The sequence below is a fragment of the Pseudophryne corroboree genome, chromosome 2 (genome assembly GCF_028390025.1).
Source record: "Pseudophryne corroboree isolate aPseCor3 chromosome 2, aPseCor3.hap2, whole genome shotgun sequence".
Lineage (NCBI taxonomy): Eukaryota > Metazoa > Chordata > Amphibia > Anura > Myobatrachidae > Pseudophryne > Pseudophryne corroboree.
This window is the reverse complement of record NC_086445.1, coordinates 699,607,610-699,629,256: the sequence shown is the minus strand read 5'-3', so window position 1 is coordinate 699,629,256 and position 21,647 is coordinate 699,607,610. Positions and strand designations below refer to the sequence as shown.

At 42.9% G+C, this 21,647-nt stretch overlaps 1 pseudogene; it reads left to right on the top strand.

The window, feature by feature from the left end:
- Nucleotides 1-20,094: 20,094 nt before the first annotated feature.
- LOC135052390 (5S ribosomal RNA) lies at nucleotides 20,095-20,213 on the top strand (annotated as a pseudogene).
- The last annotated feature ends 1,434 nt before the right edge of the window (nucleotides 20,214-21,647 follow it).

The window sequence follows — 21,647 nt, the reverse complement described above, 5'->3', positions numbered from 1 at the left end:
TTCCGAATACCTCTCCTTCTACGTGATTCCCAAAGCCTCTCAAGATGTGATACTTGGTTTACCTTGGCTGCAGAAACATAATCCTCAACTTAATTGGCAAACCATGGAAGTCCTTTCATGGGGTAAATCTTGTACCAAGGACTGTTTAGCCTCAATTGTACCTCTCCGGTCAATTAGCCTTCCCGACCTACCTCCGGTGTATCAATCCTTTGCGGATGTTTTCAGTAAACAAGCAGCAGACTCTATACCTCCTCATCGCGAATGGGACTGCCCAATTGTCCTGGTTCCGGGTAAAACACCTCCTAGGGGACGAATTTATCCGCTATCCATCCCAGAGACGCAAGCTATGTCTGATTATATACAGGAAAATCTAACCAAAGGATTTATCAGACCATCTTCTTCACCTGCAGGAGCCGGATTCTTTTTCGTTAAGAAGAAGGACGGTGGGTTACGACCATGCATAGATTACCGTGGACTCAATGAGATCACTGTGAAAAACAAGTATCCATTACCCTTAATTCCAGAATTATTTGACCGGGTAAAAGGAGCTACTGTGTTTACAAAACTGGATCTCCGAGGGGCCTACAATTTAATCCGCATCCGGGCAAGGGACGAGTGGAAGACTGCTTTTAATACCCGGGATGGGCATTACGAATACCTTGTAATGCCTTTTGGTCTTTGTAATGCACCTGCAGTTTTTCAAAGCTATGTGAATGAACTTTTTCATGATCTTCTCTACAAGTGTCTAGTAGTGTACCTGGATGATATCCTAATATTCTCTAGGGATATAAAGTCTCACCGTCACCAAGTTAAAGAGGTACTGACACGTCTGAGGAAAAATCAACTTTATTGTAAGTTAGAGAAGTGCACTTTTGAAGTATCTTCCATACCGTTCCTTGGTTACATCATTTCTGGATCAGAGCTATGTATGGATCCCGGTAAGGTACAAGCTATCCGAGATTGGTCCACTCCTACAACTCTCAAGGGGATTCAGCGATTTCTCGGCTTTGCTAATTTCTATAGGAGATTCATTAAGAATTATTCTACGTTAGCTGCTCCCATCACAGCCCTAACTCGCAAGGGAGCAAATCCTACGAACTGGTCTTCTGAAGCAATCGAAGCCTTCTCTGATTTAAAGCAAGCCTTTGGGTCAGCACCCATTCTTCGACAGCCTGATTTGAATCGTCCCTTTCTACTAGAGGTGGATGCATCTACAGAAGCAGTAGGAGCTGTGTTATCACAAGTCTTTGAAGATAAAAAGGTCCATCCCTGCGGATATTTCTCCCGTAAGTTCCTCCCGGCCGAACGTAATTATGCAATCGGTGAGCAAGAATTACTTGCCATCAAGTTGGCATTTGAGGAGTGGAGATACCTTCTAGAAGGAGCACAACATCGCATTACAGTTTATACTGATCATAAGAATCTTCTGTATCTGCAGTCAGCTCAGTGTTTGAATCCACGACAAGCTCGATGGGCGCTTTTCTTCACACGATTTGATTTCAAGCTCACCTATCGTCCAGGGTCTCAGAACAAAAAGGCAGATGCCCTTTCCCGGTCCTTTGCTTCTTCTGAATTAAATGATGCTACCATGAATCAAGCCATTGTGAATCCTACGTCCTTTTTAATGACTCGAACCTCTCCAGTTCCTCCGCCTGGCAAGACCTTTGTCGCCACAAGTCTTCGAAAACGGCTGCTTACCTGGGCTCACTCCTCTGCCTTCATGGGTCATCCTGGCGTTCTAAAGACTCTCAAGTTTATTCAACAGTCTTATTGGTGGCCACGTCTCAAAGCCGATGTCCAAGAGTTTATTGCAGCATGTCCTAAATGTGCCCAACATAAGAGTCCAAGAAGTTCTCCACCAGGTTTATTACATCCATTATCCATACCCAAACAACCATGGACTCATATCTCAATGGATTTCGTGACCGATCTACCTCCATCAAAAGGGCGAAATACCATTTGGGTGATAGTGGATCGATTTTCGAAAATGGCACATTTCATTCCATTAACTGGGTTACCATCAGCCCCTTTATTAGCCAGATTGTTCATCTCTGAAATCTTCAAGTTGCATGGCCTTCCTCGAGAGATCATCTCTGATCGGGGAACACAGTTTGTGGCCAAGTTTTGGAGGTCGCTTTGTTCATCTTTAAATGTCAAGTTGAACTTTTCTTCTGCATATCATCCTCAGACAGATGGACAAACTGAGAGAGTCAACCAAGACCTTGAAACATTTCTCCGGCTATATATATCGTCCTCACGGGATGACTGGGTTGACTACCTTCCATTGGCAGAATTTGCTCATAATAATCTCTTCCATTCATCTTCAGAATCTACGCCCTTTTATATTAACTTCGGCTTTCATCCTCGTGTGCCAGAGTTTCATCCATTGCCAGCCCTAGAGGTTCCAGTGGCAGATCAAGAGCTTCAACGTCTATCTAGCATCTGGAGTTGTGTACGTAAGTCCTTGGTCAAAACTTCCGCTCGTTATAAATCTTTTGCAGATAGAAAACGTAAAGCTGTACCGAATTACAAAGTGGGAGACCAAGTTTGGATTTCTACGCGCAATCTCAAGTTCAAAGTTCCTTCTAAGAAATTTGCTCCCAGGTTTATTGGTCCATTTCCCATTGTAAAGGTACTCAACCCTGTGTCATACAAAGTCAAGTTGCCACCGTCTTTGAGAATTCCTAACGCCTTTCATACATCTTTACTGAAGCCTTTGATTCTCAATAAGTTCCGTACTACCCAGTCCAAACCTCCTAAAGTTCACTCTTTGCAGAATGAGGAATTTGAAGTTAAAGAGATTGTGGACTCACGTTCCCGATATGGACGTTTACAGTTTCTGGTCGACTGGAAGGGTTACGGTCCGGAGGAGAGATCCTGGGTTTTCTCTGAAGATGTTCATGCTCCAAGACTGGTACAGAAATACTTCTCCAAAAATCCTGACAAGGTTCAAAGGTGTTCGGAGACCACCCGTAGAAGAGGGGGTACTGTCACGAACCGGTCTCTCACCTTTGCGGGTTCTGGGGTTCATCCGTTGCCAGTGCGGTTGCTCGCGGTGCTGTGCGCCCGTGTGGGGACACGGCGTGATCAATGGCACAGGTAATGCAGAGTCTGGGAACTGTGAGTGCGGGGACCAAATGGCCTAAGGCACTGTGGTGTGTCTGCTGTATAGGAGGTGGCCATGTTGGAGACCAAATAGCTAATACTGAGCACTTGTGAAAACACCTGTGGGCAGGTGTAAGCCAATCCCGTGCTTGTGCTGCCTTTAAGTAGGCTGGGATTATGTTACTCTGGGCAAGTGCTTTGTTGTATCAAAGCTGTGCTCTAGCTCTGAGCTCTCTCCGTGCATTCCTGTGTGATTCCCGTGGTCCAGATATCGCCTCCGTTCCTAGAGGTCCGTCTGCAGCCTTCACTGCTGAAAGATCCACCGGCTCTCCGCTGTGCTGTCAGTTAATTGCACTCCTATTGGAAATAGTTGGATTCCCAGTGTCCTGCATGAGGTTACCTTGTCAGTCTGCCTATCATTCAAAGTCTGGAGGATTCTGTTTCTCTCAGCTGTTCGTTTGTTCAACTCTGCATTTAACCCATTCATCACCTTGTCTTCTACTACAGTTTCACAGTGATCTCCGGAACCCGCAAGTAACCCAATTCAGTACTTTTATTTGCTATGTTGTCATTGCAAGGATAATTCATCACAGTTTCTCAGTTAACCCTCAAAACTCCATTGCAAATTCTTACAGTTAATTCACCATGTCTGCATTAACCAGTTAAATACAATCTGCAGTTCAGCATCAAAGCTTGTTTATATTTGGACAATTCAACATTTATTCTTCAGCTTGTTTTTGCATATGTTTCCATGAACATTTCTTTTATTTATTTTTGAGTTTTCTCTTGCATATTATTTCTGCCATTCTTGCAATATTTCAGTATAATGATGATTAACAACTAGTCATTTAACTCCTTACTGAATTGTTATTTAATAAATATATGAAGCTGAACTTTCTTCGTCCTCCCTGCTTTCTTCATACCCCAGCACATACACCTGTGGTTGGTTCCGGGTTAACGGATTCACAAAAACACCCGGGCCTGACAGTAGCGCCTCCATGCTCTGGACACTACGCTAACAGACACAGCAAACCTTCTTGCCACAGCTCGCATTGATGTGCCATCCTAGATGAGCTGCACTACCTGAGCCACTTGTGTGGGTTGTAGACTCCGTCTCATGCTACCACTAGAGTGAAAGCACCACCAGCTTTCAAAAGTGACCAAAACATCAGCCAGAAAGCATAGGAGCTGAGAAGTGGTCCGTGGTCACCACCTGCAGAACAACTCCTTTATTGGGGGTGTCTTGCTAATTGCCTATAATTTCCACCTGTTGTCTATTCCATTTGCACAACAGCATGTGAAATTGATTTTCAATCAGTGTTGCTTCCTAAGTGGACAGTTTGATTTCACAGAAGTGTGATTGACTTGGAGTTACATTGTGTTGTTTAAGTGGTCCCTTTATTTTTTTGAGCAGTGTATATATATATATATATATATATATATAAAAAAAACAATTTCCCAAGTGCGCTAAATAAATGTATCTACAATGATTCTTCCAGTGTTGTTTCTGTAGGGATGAATTAAGTACTGGAGAAAGTTTGTATCTGGGAACCTGTAACGGACACCTCTCACCAAATAGTCACCCAAACAAGAGGCCCAAGGCCAATTAGTAAAATATTATTTTAATATCATACATTTGAACAAATGCAATTTTCACACAAAGTTTGTCATGTAATGTTCACAAAAATGTGTTTTTGTTTCAAATAATGTCAGTAAAGGACAACCAGTATGTTTGTTGTATAGTTTTAACTCTAGATACTCCCTCACCTTTTTCAAGGTGCGAGCTCGAGAGGGAGTATCTTCACAAACTAAGTTGGAAACTTCTGACTGACAAACCCAACGTGTTTCGTCTTATCGACTTCATCAGGGGTAACTTGTTTGGGGATGAATAAAAATAACCAGGGTGAGTTCACATATTTTCTTTATATTATCTCTGCTTGCTTTATTTTTGGAGGCTTCAATTAATTACTATGGATGTAATTCCTTTGTTTATTTGATGTTTATTTGATATTTAGAAGTTAATTATAACTGATGTTATTGTTAGAACTGCGTTCATTTTAATCAGTAACCAAGTCTCTATAGATTACCTCTGCTTGCTTTGTTTTTTGGAAGCTTTAATCGATTACTATAGATGTAATTTCCTTACTCATTTGATCTCTAGAAGTAAATCACTACTGATGTTATTGCTGCTAGAACTGTGCTTTTCTTAATCAGTGACAATGTCTCTATTTTCTAAAAGATCCACTCTGTGAGCTTTTCTGAGGAAGTTACATTGTGTTGTGATTGTCAAATCAGCTATACACTTTTTTGATATGTACATTTATTTATGCCCTGAGTGTGATCCTTAAACGACTGACTGACTGACACACCTTTCATTAATAAATAAATTCTGATCCTTTCAGAATTATATTTTATATGGGCCACCACCTGAATCGGAAACAGTCTTGATTACAAGATCTGGATATCTTATTCAGGTATGCGTCTAGCGGATTTGGTCACTTGTAAGCATTAGAATTGATAACATACTGTAGGCCCTTTTTCTAATATTTGACATATACTTGAATTTCCCCTTCTTTAGGCAGTTTGCCAAAACATGGACATATGACTGCCAGTGTCTCTAAAAGGAACTTCAATCAATAGTTCCCACAAGGAGCTCCATAAAGGAGTTTCGTATATTTATTTTGAAGGTATGTTTTTCCTACCACTTAACAAAATATAATATATTTTACATATTTTGTTGTAAATCTCCTAATATTGGTTTAAATCAGATCCCTTGTTTCCTCCTCATTAGGCAGCCTTTAGAAATTTCCATCTAGGAGTATCAGGACTCCTAAAAAGAACGACTAAGAAAGCTCCTATCAGGAGCCAGTATAAGAGATTTTACTATTCTTTTATTATTTTTAAGGTATGCCCTGATATTTCTATTAAAAATTAATTAAAAATTACTTAAGTAGTAGTAAAACACATTCAATAATGTGTTTTTTTTCCACAATTTTAGGTTGTGATTCTCCACATATAAATTCACTACTGGCAAACAAACCTGTTTTTTATACTCGGTAGGTACTTACCTTATCCATAACTTCTCATACCATGTATATTCTTTGCTTCTAAAATTACGGACATAAGTCCATCTAAATTAAAAATCTTTTTATTTTTATTCATCCCCAAAGAAGTTATCCCTGATGAAGTCGATAAGACGAAACGCGTTGGGTTTGTCAGTCAGACGTTTCCAACTTAGTTTGTGAAGATACTCCTTCTCGAGCTTGCACCTTGATAAAGGTGAGGGAGTATCTAGAGTTAAAACTATACAACAAACATACTGGTTGTCCTTTACTGACATTATTTGAAACAAAAACACATTTTTGTGAACATTACATGACGAACTTTGTGTGAAAATTGCATTTGTTCAAATGTATGTTATTAAAATAATATTTTACTAATTGGCCTTGGGCCTCTTGTTTGGGTGACTATTTGGTGAGGGATGTCCGTTACAGGTTCCCAGATACAAACCTTCCCCAGTACTTAATTCATCCCTATGGAAACAACACTTGAAGAATCATTATAGATACATTTATTTAGCGCACTTGGGAAATTGTTTATATCTTGTATGTTATTGAGGTCCTAGCTTGGCGCAAGATAAGGATACTTTTGTGTTTATATATATATATATATATATATATATATATACAGATGTGTCCACTTACATCTTTGCTTTTTTACAAATTTGGCACAACATGCAAAACACGGCTAAGCTGTTTTTCACGAGTAGTGAGTGGATGAATTTTAAAAATTTTGTTTGCCATAATAGAATATGTTTAAAGTAACATGTTAAAGAAGCAAGTTAAGAAAAATCGCAAGGCATGGCTAAATCTCTGAGTCTATTGCATGCAAAACTGTGCCATACATGGCAGGATATAGCAAAGATGTATGTGGACACATCTGTATATATACACAATACCAAAAAAAACTGCAGCGCCACTTGGAGTCTTAAATAGAAAAACATGTATTTCAAAGCAACACCAATGTTTCGGGGCTATCCTGCCCCTTTGTCTAGGTGGCATAACAAGAATTAAAAGTGTACAACCTACCTACATTATATACCATTAGAAGCCTGCAAGTGCTCAGTGCTGTCCGGTGTCCTGCTCCCCTGTCCCAGCTTCCGGTGCCTTCCAAGCGCGTCATTGGTAACCAGGACGCCCGATGCAGCTACCATCCCGTGCTGGAATAGAAATAGTGACTATTTACAGAGACTATTTACAGTGGGGTAACATAAGGGTAATGTCTGTCCCCAGTGTTATCGTAATTCTTAGGGGTTAAGCGCAATGCAGGATAATTTAAATTTAAGAACAATGTGTCACATCTGTATAAGATAAATCTTTATTGATGGGCTATACTCAGTGATGCTGCCTATGTCCTCTTAAACTGGTCATACACTATACCATAGGTTCTCAAACTCGGTCCTCAGGATCCCACACAGTGCATGTTTTGCAGGTAACCCAGCAGGTGCACAGGTGTATTAATTACTCACTGACACATTTTAAAAGGTCCACAGGTGGAGCTAATTATTTCACTAGCGATTCTGTGAGGAGACCTGCAAAACATGCACTATGTGGGGTCCTGAGGACCGAGTTTGAGAACCTGTGCACTATACAATTATCTGGCAGATTATCTGCCAGATCTGGCTGGTTGGAATGAAAATCTGGTAATGGATGAGAGTAAATGACAATCGACCATTTGCTCCCAAAAACGGCAAAATAGACAAAAACAGTCATTCATCCGAGTTGGTTAAATCTGTGTTGAACCAGTTTGTATGAACGACAGGTTTTGTTCGTTTCTCTAACGTCCTAGTGGATGCTGGGGACTCCGAAAGGACCATGGAGAGAAAAGCGGCTCCGCAGGAGACTGGGCACAAAAGTAAAAGCTTTAGGACTACCTGGTGTGCACTGGCTCCTCCCCCTATGACCCTCCTCCAAGCCTCAGTTAGATTTTTGTGCCCGAACGAGAAGGGTGCATACTAAGGGGCTCTCCTGAGCTGCTTAGAGTAAAAGTTTAAAGTAGGTTTTTTATTTTCAGTGAGACCTGCTGGCAACAGGCTCACTGCACCGAGGGACTAAGGGGAGAAGAAGCGAACTCACCTGCGTGCAGAGTGGATTGGGCTTCTTAGGCTACTGGACATTAGCTCCAGAGGGACGATCACAGGCCCAGCCATGGATGGGTCCCAGAGCCACGCCGCCGGCCCCCTTACAGAGCCAGAAGACTGAAGAGGTCCGGAAAATCGGCGGCAGAAGACGTCCTGTCTTCAATAAGGTAGCGCACAGCACCGCAGCTGTGCGCCATTGCTCTCAGCACACTTCACACTCCGGTCACTGAGGGTGCAGGGCGCTGGGGGGGGGCGCCCTGAGACGCAATAAAAATACCTTTTTTGGCAAAAAATACATCACATATAGCTCCTGGGCTATATGGATGCATTTAACCCCTGCCAATTTGTCCATAAAAAAGCGGGAGAAAGGCCGCCGAGAAGGGGGCGGAGCCTATCTCCTCAGCACACTGGCGCCATTTTTTCCTCACAGCTCCGTTGGAGGAAGGCTCCCTGACTCTCCCCTGCAGTCCTGCACTACAGAAACAGGGTAAAGCAAGAGAGGGGGGGCACTAATTTGGCAGATAAATATATACAGCAGCTATATCAGGGAAAAACACTTATATAAGGTTATCCCTATATATATATAGCGCTCTGGTGTGTGCTGGCAAACTCTCCCTCTGTCTCCCCAAAGGGCTAGTGGGGTCCTGTCCTCTATCAGAGCATTCCCTGTGTGTGTGCTGTGTGTCGGTACGTTGTGTCGACATGTATGAGGAGGAAAATGGTGTGGAGGCGGAGCAATTGCCTGTGTTAGTGATGTCACCCCCTAGGGAGTCGACACCTGACTGGATGGTCTTATGGAAAGAATTACGTGATAGTGTCAGCACTTTACAAAAGACTGTTGACGACATGAGACAGCCGGAAAATCAGTTAATACCTGTACAGGCGTCTCAAACACCGTCAGGGGCTATAAAACGCCCGCTACCTCAGGTCGATACAGACACTGACACGGACACTGACTCCAGTGTCGACGGTGAGGAAACAAACGTATTTTCCAGTAGGGCCACACGTTACATGATCACGGCAATGAAGGAGGTTTTGAACATTTCTGATACTACAAGTACCACAAAAAAGGGTATTATGTGGGGTGTGAAAAAACTACCCGTAGTTTTTCCTGAAACAGATGAATTAAATGAGGTGTGTGATGAAGCGTGGGTTTCCCCCCGATAAAAAACTGCTAATTTCTAAAAAATTATTGGCATTATACCCTTTCCCGCCAGAGGTTAGGGCGCGTTGGGAAACACCCCCTAGGGTAGATAAAGCGCTCACACGCTTATCAAAACAAGTGGCGTTACCGTCTCCTGATACGGCCGCCCTCAAGGAACCAGCTGATAGGAAGCTGGAAAATATCCTAAAAAGTATATACACACATGCTGGTATTATACTGCGACCAGCAATCGCCTTAGCCTGGATGTGCAGTGCTGGGGTGGCTTGGTCGGATTCCCTGACTGAAAATATTGATACCCTGGACAGGGACAATATATTATTGACTATAGAGCATTTAAAGGATGCATTTCTATATATGCGAGATGCACAGAGGGATATTTGCACTCTGGCATCAAGAGTAAGTGCGATGTCCATTTCTGCCAGAAGAGGGTTATGGACGCGACAGTGGTCAGGTGATGCGGATTCCAAACGGCATATGGAAGTATTGCCGTATAAAGGGGAGGAGTTATTTGGGGTCGGTCTATCGGACCTGGTGGCCACGGCAACGGCTGGGAAATCCACCTTTTTACCCCAGGTCACCTCTCAGCAGAAAAAGATACCATCTTTTCAGGCTCAGTCCTTTCGTCCCCATAAGGGCAAGCGGGCAAAAGGCCACTCATATCTGCCCCGTGGCAGAGGAAGGGGAAAAAGACTGCAGCAGACAGCCTCTTCCCACGAACAGAAGCCCTCCCCCGCTTCTGCCAAGTCCTCAGCATGACGCTGGGGCCTTACAAGCGGACTCAGGCACGGTGGGGGCCCGTCTCAAGAATTTCAGCGCGCAGTGGGCTCACTCGCAAGTGGACCCCTGGATCCTGCAGGTAGTATCTCAGGGGTACAAATTGGAATTCGAGACGTCTCCCCCTCGCCGGTTCCTGAAGTCTGCTTTACCAACGTCTCCCCCCGACAGGGAGGCGGTATTGGAAGCCATTCACAAGCTGTATTCCCAGCAGGTGATAATCAAGGTACCCCTCCTACAACAGGGAAAGGGGTATTATTCCACGCTGTTTGTGGTACCGAAGCCGGACGGCTCGGTGAGACCCATTTTAAATCTGAAATCCTTGAACACTTACATAAAAAGGTTCAAGTTCAAGATGGAGTCACTCAGAGCAGTGATAGAGAACCTGGAAGAAGGGGACTATATGGTGTCTCTGGACATCAAGGATGCTTACCTCCATGTCCCAATTTGCCCTTCTCACCAAGGGTACCTCAGGTTTGTGGTACAGAACTGTCACTATCAGTTTCAGACGCTGCCGTTTGGATTGTCCACGGCACCCCGGGTCTTTACCAAGGTAATGGCCGAAATGATGATTCTTCTTCGAAGAAAAGGTGTCTTAATTATCCCTTACTTGGACGATCTCCTGATAAGGGCAAGGTCCAGAGAACAGTTAGAGGTCGGAGTAGCACTATCTCAAGTAGTACTACGACAGCACGGATGGATTCTAAATATTCCAAAATCGCAGCTGATTCCGACGACACGTCTGCTGTTCCTAGGGATGATTCTGGACACAGTACAGAAAAAGGTGTTTCTCCCGGAGGAGAAAGCCAGGGAGTTATCCGACCTAGTCAGGAACCTCCTAAGACCAGGCCAAGTGTCAGTGCATCAATGCACAAGGGTCCTGGGAAAGATGGTGGCTTCTTACGAAGCGATTCCATTCAGCAGATTCCACGCAAGAACTTTTCAGTGGGATCTGCTGGACAAATGGTCCGGATCGCATCTTCAAATGCATCAGCGGATAACCCTGTCTCCAAGGACAAGGGTGTCTCTCCTGTGGTGGTTACAGAGTGCTCATCTCCTAGAGGGCCGCAGATTCGGCATTCAGGATTGGGTCCTGGTGACCACGGATGCCAGCCTGAGAGGCTGGGGAGCAGTCACACAGGGAAAAAATTTCCAGGGCTTGTGGTCAAGCATGGAAACGTCACTTCACATAAATATCCTGGAACTAAGGGCCATTTACAATGCCCTAAGTCAGGCAAGGCCTCTGCTTCAGGGTCAGCCGGTGTTGATCCAGTCGGACAACATCACGGCAGTCGCCCACGTAAACAGACAGGGCGGCACAAGAAGCAGGAGGGCAATGACGAAAGTTGCAAGGATTCTTCGCTGGGCGGAAAATCATGTGATAGCACTGTCAGCAGTGTTCATTCCGGGAGTGGACAACTGGGAAGCAGACTTCCTCAGCAGACACGATCTTCACCCGGGGGAGTGGGGACTTCACCCAGAAGTCTTCCACATGATTGTGAACCGTTGGGAAAAACCAAAGGTGGACATGATGGCGTCCCGCCTCAACAAAAAACTGGACAGATATTGCGCCAGGTCAAGGGACCCTCAGGCAATAGCTGTGGACGCTCTGGTAACACCGTGGGTGTACCAGTCAGTATATGTGTTCCCTCCTCTGCCTCTCATACCCAAGGTACTGAGAATCATAAGAAGGAGAGGTGTAAAGACTATACTCGTGGCTCCGGATTGGCCAAGAAGGACTTGGTACCCGGAAATTCAAGAGATGCTCACGGAAGACCCGTGGCCTCTACCTCTAAGAAAGGACCTGCTCCAGCAGGGACCATGTCTGTTCCAAGACTTACCGCGGCTGCGTTTGACGGCATGGCGGTTGAACGCCGGATCCTGAAGGAAAAAGGCATTCCAGATGAAGTCATCCCTACCCTGATCAAAGCCAGGAAGGATGTAACTGTGCAACATTATCACCGTATTTGGCGTAAATATGTTGCGTGGTGTGAGGCCAGGAAGGCCCCTACAGAGGAATTTCAACTGGGTCGATTCCTGCATTTCCTGCAAACAGGACTGTCTATGGGCCTCAAATTAGGGTCCATTAAGGTTCAAATTTCGGCCCTGTCAATATTCTTCCAAAAAGAACTAGCTTCAGTTCCTGAAGTTCAGACGTTTGTCAAGGGGGTACTGCATATACAGCCTCCTTTTGTGCCTCCAGTGGCACCTTGGGATCTCAATGTAGTTTTGGGATTCCTAAAATCACATTGGTTTGAACCACTCACCACTGTGGACTTAAAATATCTCACATGGAAAGTGGTAATGCTGTTAGCCCTGGCTTCAGCCAGGCGTGTATCAGAATTGGCGGCTTTATCCTATAAAAGCCCTTACCTAATTTTTCATACGGACAGGGCAGAATTGAGGACTCGTCCTCAATTTCTCCCTAAGGTGGTTTCAGCATTTCACTTAAACCAGCCTATTGTGGTGCCTGCGGCTACTAGGGACTTGGAGGATTCCAAGTTGCTGGACGTAGTCAGGGCCCTGAAAATATATGTTTCCAGGACGGCTGGAGTCAGAAAATCTGACTTGCTGTTTATCCTGTATGCACCCAAGAAGCTGGGTGCTCCTGCTTCTAAGCAGACGATTGCGCGTTGGATTTGTAGTACAATTCAGCTTGCACATTCTGTGGCAGGCCTGCCACAGCCAAAATCTGTAAAAGCCCATTCCACACGGAAAGTGGGCTCATCTTGGGCGGCTGCCCGAGGGGTCTTGGCTTTACAACTTTGCCGAGCAGCTACTTGGTCAGGGGCAAATACGTTTGCAAAATTCTACAAATTTGATACCCTGGCTGAGGAGGACCTGGAGTTCTCTCATTCGGTGCTGCAGAGTCATCCGCACTCTCCCGCCCGTTTGGGAGCTTTGGTATAATCCCCATGGTCCTTTCGGAGTCCCCAGCATCCACTAGGACGTTAGAGAAAATAAGAATTTACTTACCGATAATTCTATTTCTCATAGTCCGTAGTGGATGCTGGGCGCCCATCCCAAGTGCGGATTGTCTGCAATACTTGTACATAGTTATTGTTACAAAAATCGGGTTATTATTGTTGTGAGCCATCTTTTCAGAGGCTCCTCTGTTATCATGCTGTTAACTGGGTTCAAATCACAAGTTGTACGGTGTGATTGGTGTGGCTGGTATGAGTCTTACCCGGGATTCAAAATCCTTCCTTATTGTGTACGCTCGTCCGGGCACAGTATCCTAACTGAGGCTTGGAGGAGGGTCATAGGGGGAGGAGCCAGTGCACACCAGGTAGTCCTAAAGCTTTTACTTTTGTGCCCAGTCTCCTGCGGAGCTGCTATTCTCTCCATGGTCCTTTCGGAGTCCCCAGCATCCACTACGGACTATGAGAAATAGAATTATCGGTAAGTAAATTCTTATTTTTCCAGTGTTTGGGAGCAAATGGTAGATTGTCATTTGCTCTCATCCATTACCAGATTTTCATTCCAACTAGCTAGATATGGCAGATTATCTGTCAGATAACTGTATAGTGTGTACTTTGGTTAAGTCTAGTTTAAGAATTAAGATAACACTGTGGACAGACTATACCCTTATGCTATCCTGCTGGTGTGTCGTATATGCATCTATATGTTTATGAATGCTCTTCGTTGTAGTGGAGCTATGACGGGTTGTTTTGGTCTATTCCAGCCCGGGATGGTAGCTTCACCGGGCGTCCTGGTTACCATGACGACCTGGCGCTGCATCTCCAATGATTCAGTTGGAAGGCGCCGGAAGCTGGGACCGGGGGGCTGGACATTGGCGGGCTTCTCTTGGTATACAGGTAGTTTGTACACTTTTAATTCTTGTTATTTCACCTTGACAATAGGGCGGAACCACCCCGAAACGTTGGTGTTGCCGTGATGCTTTGAATACACGTTTCTTTTATTTAAGACTCAAAGTTCCGCTGCTGTTTTTGTTGTATTGTACCCATTTCACATTGAGGGCACCGGAGCATATTGGAACTGTTAAAAAGAAATGCCGGTCCATGACACCTGTGTTTTGTGTGTGTGTGTGTGTGTGTGTGTGTGTGTGTGTGTGTGTGTGTGTATATATATATATATATATATATATACACAGAATAAAGCATCCGGCACTCTGATTAAATGAAAAAATGCCAGGGTGCCCTCCTAGTAATCATGTAGTAGAAATATCCTTCCCCACCTGTGGCTCAGGTGTTTAGCAGCGAAGGAACAGGCGGCACTCCATGGACTTGTGAGAACACTTTTTAGTGTTTAAAACATGATGGCAGCAAATAACATGGTGTAAAAAAAAAAGCAAACAAGATGCAGGTATCTTACAACGTTTCAAGGCATGGCAGCCTTTTCATCAGGTAAGTAAACCCTAGTGCTGTGAGGAAAAAACACAAATAACGAACCAAACTAAACCAAGAGACACTCACCTATTAAGTAGCGTGGAGAGCAGAGGTGAGGTGTTCCCGGCGTCTGTAACCGGGACTTCCGGGAGGGTCACGTGAGCGGCTCCCCAGTGACGTATCCGTTGCTAAGCAACGCGTTCGTGAGGTAGCAGGCGCCGGGAAAACCTGTCAGTGAATCAAGAAGGCAAAACGTGTAAAGGCATGTGTGTTACATGCGATACCCAGCTAACTAAAGCTGATATGAGTCACTATTCTACAGCTGTGTAGCAAGATAGAGTGCAAATATAGGAATACAAATACAAGAATACAAATATAAAAACTCGTTGTTTCAAACACATGGTCATATTGTAACTAAATGTACCCTATATATAAAAGAGTAATAACAAACTTGATTAACTTAGGCACTGTGCCCTAGGCTGTCGTCTATCACAGGGCAATAGAAGGGGGGAGGGACAAAAATTGCAGGGGAGAAGGGGGGGAAGAAAAGGAGCAAACGGGGGAGGAGGGAACTGGAGAGGAGGCAGGAAAGGATCAGTAAAAGGAAAAAAGGGGGGGGGAAGGGAGGAAAAGGGGTAAGGGGTAGTGGAGAAAAAGGGGGAGCACGGGACTGCTGTTAAATATTTAACGCTTCTAAAGTGACCTAATATCATGTCCCTCTTATAAGAAAACGTTCCAGGTGAATTTTTCGTTTAGTCCCTTAGGTGATAATGCATCCAGAAGGAAGATCCATTTGGATTCGCACTTAGATAGACACCTCTCGGTGGTACCGGAATGTGGTCAATGATTTTGTATCGGAGGCTGGACAAAGAGTGGCCACATAATCTGAAATGGCGTGCCACTGGTTGGTCAATCTGCTTGCCTTCCAAAGATGCTTTTATGGCCGATCGGTGAAGCGCCATCCTATCGCGTAGATTTCTGATAGTCTGTCCCACATAAAGCATGCCACATGGGCAAATAATAATGTACACAATGAAAGGTGTGGTGCATGTGAGCACATGACGAATTTTATATTTTTGGCCTGTATGTGGATTATGAAACTCATGGCCCGTTTCCAAATATTTACATGTGGTGCAGGATGCACACTTATAGCACCCTGGTTTCTTCATCTGAGTGGTCAAAGCTTTAGAGTGGTCCTTCGGGACAATATTAGTTTTTACTAGGATGTCCCTAATATTTGGTCCCCTTTTGTAGCTGGGCATCAATGTGGTATTTTTGAAACAGGGGAGGTCTTTATCACCTGAAACAATGGGCCACAGACCTTTTGTGGCTCGTGGTATAACTTTGCTGGCAGTGGTGAATTGAGTCACAAAGGGGATTTGTGATCCAAGCTGTTTTTTTGACACACTATATAGCAGCTGATCTCTGGGAATTTGTAATACTTCGTCTCTGATCTTGGTTAATTCTCGAAGTTTATAACCCCTGTCTGCAAATTTGTGGATCATCTGTTCTAGCGTACTGGCTAGGGTGAGCTTGTCACTAGATATGCGGGCTGCCCTGAGCATCTGAAATCTTGGCGGCTCCCAAATCAATGCAGGCGGGTGGCAGCTGCTGTGGTGAAGCAGTGTGTTGCGGTCCGTGGGTTTTGAAAACAACTTGGTTTGAAGCTGGTTGTGTACAATTTCAATAGTTACATCTAGGTAGTTGATGCTGGTGGTGCTGATCTGGTAAGTGAATTTAATGGGGGAATCCTCTGTGTTAATCTGATTAATTAATCTGATAAATTCCTCCTCTGTTCCAGACCAGATGATCAGCAAGTCATCAATATAGCGTGTGTATAGTAGCATTTTGCCTACTATATCGGGTGATGAAAAGAAAAACAGATCTTCCTGTTGGAACATGAATACATTGGCAAATGATGGGGTCACTGAGGACCCCATCGCACAACCAGTTGTTTGCACATAATATTGGCCATGGTGAATGAAGTAATTTTATGTTAAGGTTTTGGACAGCAAATGTAGGAACAGTGGGATGGGTATAGCATCAAAATGATGTTTAAAGAGAAACAATTCCATCGCGGCTAAGCCACTAGTATGGGGGATGACCGTATATAGATTTTTGACATCTAAAGTGCATAACAGGGTATTGGTGGGTACGGTTCCAAGGTGCTTCAATTTAATTAGTAATTGGGTAGTGTCCTTAAGGAACGTGGGCTGTTCCATAAAATATGGCTGGATAAGTTGATCCAGGAACTGGGAAATAGGTTGTAGCAGCGACCCTCATGCTGAAATAATTGGTCTAGGTGGTGGGTCTACCGGATTCTAGTGAAGCTTGGGGATTGTGTATAGTACATGTGTAATCGGGTGTTCAATGATCAGTGAAACATAGGTCTTTTTGTCAAAATGCCCCAAATTATAAGCTTCTGCTAGTGTCAGATCCAATTCCCGTTTAAACGAATCAGTGGGGTTGACGGGCAAGTGGCGGTAAGTGGACTGATCTTGAAGAAGTAGGTCAATATCGTTAATGTATTTATTAGTGTCCTGAATTACGATGCCACCTCCCTTATCCGCTGGGCGGAAAATGACATCTGAATAGTGTGACAGATCACGTAGAGCCTTTTGTTCTTCTCGGGTGAGATTTGGAATTACATCGGGTTGAGCTGCATGATATTTGGTGACTGCTGTGTCCATTAGCCGGTTGAATGATTTTAATGAAGCATTCGATGAAATTGGATCAAACGTGGTTCTTTTATGTAATATCCTTCCTTTATTAGAATCACAAGGGATGTCATGTTTGTGCTGGAAGAATTCCTTCGTTTTTAATGTCCTGTGGAGACCATACAGGTCCACCTTCCAATCTAGATCACGGTGACTGTGTGTAGGCACAAAAGACAGTCCTTTATTGAGAACCTTTAATTCAGTGTCGGTAAACTCACGGGATGATAAATTAAAAATTATTTCCTCCCTTTTTTGATGGGTGGTTTGGAAGATCCTTTGGTTTTGGCCTCCTCGTCGCGTTCTTCCTTGTTGAGATTTTCTACCTTTGAACGTGTGGCCCTGGCTAAAGGGACAGTGCGGGATGACTGAGGGTCTTCAGAGTCTGTGACTAAAAAGTCATCATGTTTTAAACACTAAAAAGTGTTCTCACAAGTCCATGGAGTGCTGCCTGTTCCTTCGCTGCTAAACACCTGAGCCACAGGTGGGGAAGGATATTTCTACTATATATATATATATATATACACACACACACATTAGTAGATAGAAGCATAAAATAGTTTTTCGAAAATGGCAATAGAATAAAAAAATAAAACCATGCTCTTGCAATACAGTGCATCCAGAAAGTATTCGCAGCGCTTCACTTTTTCCACATTTTGTTATGTTAAAGCCTTATTCCAAAATGGAATGAACAATCGAAGTCGGGTCTGAAACCCACTTCAAAATTCTACCCCCTGGAATCCAAAGGCCATAATGTGGGTATCTGTTATGATCTAGTTAAAAAAGATCTATGTGACATTGAAATAGAACCAATCAAAGAAAAAAACATCACAAATAGAGAAGCAAGAGCCATTAAGGAACTCCAGAATAATAAAAACATTGTTATAAAATCTGCTGACAAAGGGGGGGGTTGGTTATAATGGATCGGGAGGCCTATGTGAAAGAGGCGGAAAGACTGTTGGGGGACAGAACTTCTTACACTTCACTCTCATCAGATTTTAAGGAAATTTACGTGGAAGAACTCAGAACCATCCTTTTGAAAGGCTTTAGAAGTGAGATTCTCACCAAAGATGAATACCAGTACTTGCTCAATTCCAACCCCACCACCCCCATTTTTTATTTTCTACCCAAGGTGCACAAATCCATGATGAATCCCCTCGGAAGACCTATCATTGCTGGGATTGATTCCCTAACGTCCCATTTGTCAGAATATGTTGACGTATTTATAAGAAAACATGGGGTAAACCTACCAGCATATTTGAAAGACACCACATCAGTTCTTAACCTGATGGAATCCTTCGAATGGAAAGAAATATACAGATGGATTACTATTGATGTGCAGTCACTTTACACCTGCATAGAACATGACAAGGGACTTAAGGCCTGCAACAAATTTCTCTGTAAAGATGTCCTAATCACAGAAGGACACAGAATCTTTATATGCGAATTGATGAATTTCATTTTAAAACGTAATTATTTTAAGTTTTTAGATGATTTCTTCCTTCAGATCTGTGGAACCGCCATGGGCACGATTTTTGCACCAAGTTTCGCTAATCTTTTTATGGGACAATGGGAAGATAATTATGTTTTTAAGGATCATCCATTTCAGCACATCATTTTTTATAGATGTTACATTGACGATATTTTAATCATATGGGATGGCGATAATTCAAGTTTTAAGGAGTTTTTTAATGTATATATCAAACAATGATATGAATCTCAGCTTTACTGCCAATGAGAGTGCAGATCAAATTGAATTCCTTGACCTGGTATTGACACATACGGGGAAAGAAGTGGTCACCAAGAATTACATCAAGAAGGTCGACATGAACAGCTATGTCCACTACAAGAGCAATCATTGTCAACAATGGAAAAACAACATCCCGTTTTCACAGTTCAACAGAATAGCCCGGAACTGTAAGAACAGCAAGGACCGGGATCAACAGCTACAAGTCTACACTGAAAGATTTAGGAAGAAAGGGTACCCGAATCATCTATTGGAAGAAGCCAACCTAAAGACAAAGAACCTTGAGAGGAAAGAACTTTTAAAGTACAAACCCAGGGAAAAGAAAGATGACACAGTGAGATTCATCACCACCTATAGTAGACATGAGAATCTTATGAAAAGAACTTCAAAAAAACACTGGAACATACTCCTTATGAACCCCATTTTAAAGGAATACCTTCCAAAAGAACCATCAGTGGTATTCAGGAAATCACAGAATCTAAAGGACCTTGTGGCACCAAGTATGCTGAAAAATCCAGAAGTATCTTCAAACATGCCAAAGTGTGTTGGTTGCTACAAGTGTGGCCGCTGTAATGTGTGCCGATATGTACACCCCAGCAGGAAAACCTTTAAGAACAATAAGAACTCCAAAGACTATAAGTTTAAACAGTTTATCAACTGTAATACTGTCTCAGTCATTTATATGCTGGAATGCTCATGCGGAATAAAATACATTGGGAAAACCAAGGGACCTTTGAAGCTCCAGATCCAGAAACATGTGAGAAACATCAAAAATAAAGTCTTGACGCAGGCAGTATCCAAGCACTTCCATATGTGCCACAATTCAGACCCTGATGAACTTACGTTTAAAGGCATTGAACTGGTTTCACTTGTGGAGAGAGGTGGTGATCTTTCCAATCTTCTATCCAGAAAGGAGATGTACTGGATATTCGAATTGAACACCCCTCATCCAGATGGCTTTCATCGAGGGCTATAAAATAGCCCCGTTTCTATGACGTAAGCCTTATATTACATCGTCTATTGCTCACCAGAGTGACCTTCATTATTTTCTACCTCTCATTTCTGCTCTACTCCCCCTACTGACCTCTGTTCCATACCACTACTACAGCCATACCACACTGGAGATGCCCAACTCCGCCTGATCTTGGAAGCCAAGCAGTGTCGGGCCCAGTCAGTACATAGATGGGAGACCATTATGGAAGACTGGGTGCTGTATTTTGAAAGAGGAATATGAGGTTGTTACATTTCTGATCTGAAACTCTATTTTCAAACAGCACATCTGAAATGGGAGCTCTGGCACATGTCTAAAGATGTAATAAATGGATATTATAACCTTTATTATGTTGTTGTGCGTATATTTGTATACATACATGTACACATATATATGTAGTTGTGGATGTATGTGCGTGAAGGACTATTATATTACCCCCACGCCTCTGAAATTCAGATATCCTATTACAGGATTACTGCTTTTTAACATATTATCTTATACGTATCGATTGCTCTCCCTCTCCTATACAGTCAAAAAATATTTTGGTATCTGTATATTTGGTTTTATAGACAAATACATATATATATATATATATATATGTATATATATATGTAACAGAAGAAAGATGGAGGGCGCAAATGAGTAAAAGATTCACAATTCCATTTATTATAAAAACATGCTCACACACATCTCAGCTTTAGTAGATGAACTCAGTTCTTCATATAGCAACGGCCGAGCCTCTGGAAATGTCCTCTCGCAACGACTCACACTGCTAGCCGCAAAAGCCGCTAGTAGCTCCTGTTGTTTCACCGGGACCAGACACATTAAAGACCATATGTGTCTTGCTCCACAGGCCACGCCCAACGCGTTTCATCGGCAGAGTTCATCAGGGGGTGTGGCTATGTTCCGTCTCACCAACAATTTATACTTCTCCACACACCTGTGCTCTATTACAAGCTCAAATAGCTTCATTGTGGTTCATATAAATCATTCACACATCTAAACTAAAACACATACTATAATCATGTCAAAATTACGTATATACAACGGTACAAATTTCATACCTAATTACTTCACAGGAGTCATATACACAGCAATTAATAAAAATCATAAACATTTAAAACATAGGTACTGGACTATTTAATAAAATTTATACATTCTCTATCACACATCAATAATTCCTAACGATACTAGAGGATAATAATTATAAATATACAACTAACATTACTAGTTTCTGATGCTCGGTTTGTATCATATAATACTTATAACATAACCTAAAGAATGGGAAAAAATGAAAAAAAAATAGAAAAAAAGGAGAGAAGAAGATACAATAATAATTATAACAAAGCCCATAGCCAAAATATATCTCTCATGGTTTTTATTTCTTTAATCCTTAATGCTTATATATCCACAATATCTATAACTGCACGTGTGTTCCCTGTTTGTGCAGTCCGCTCTCAAGTGGGGCAGAGGAATCAATGACTCAACAACAATGCCACACAAAGTGCTATCAATTAATAGCAATTTACTGATATCTAATATATTTAGAAGCTATGGACCAAATATAATAAGCTGTGGGCCTTTTTAAATTCTAAACTATTCTCCCCCTTTCTTCTATTTTTACAATGCTCATTATGATCTCGGAATATGAGCACCTTTTAG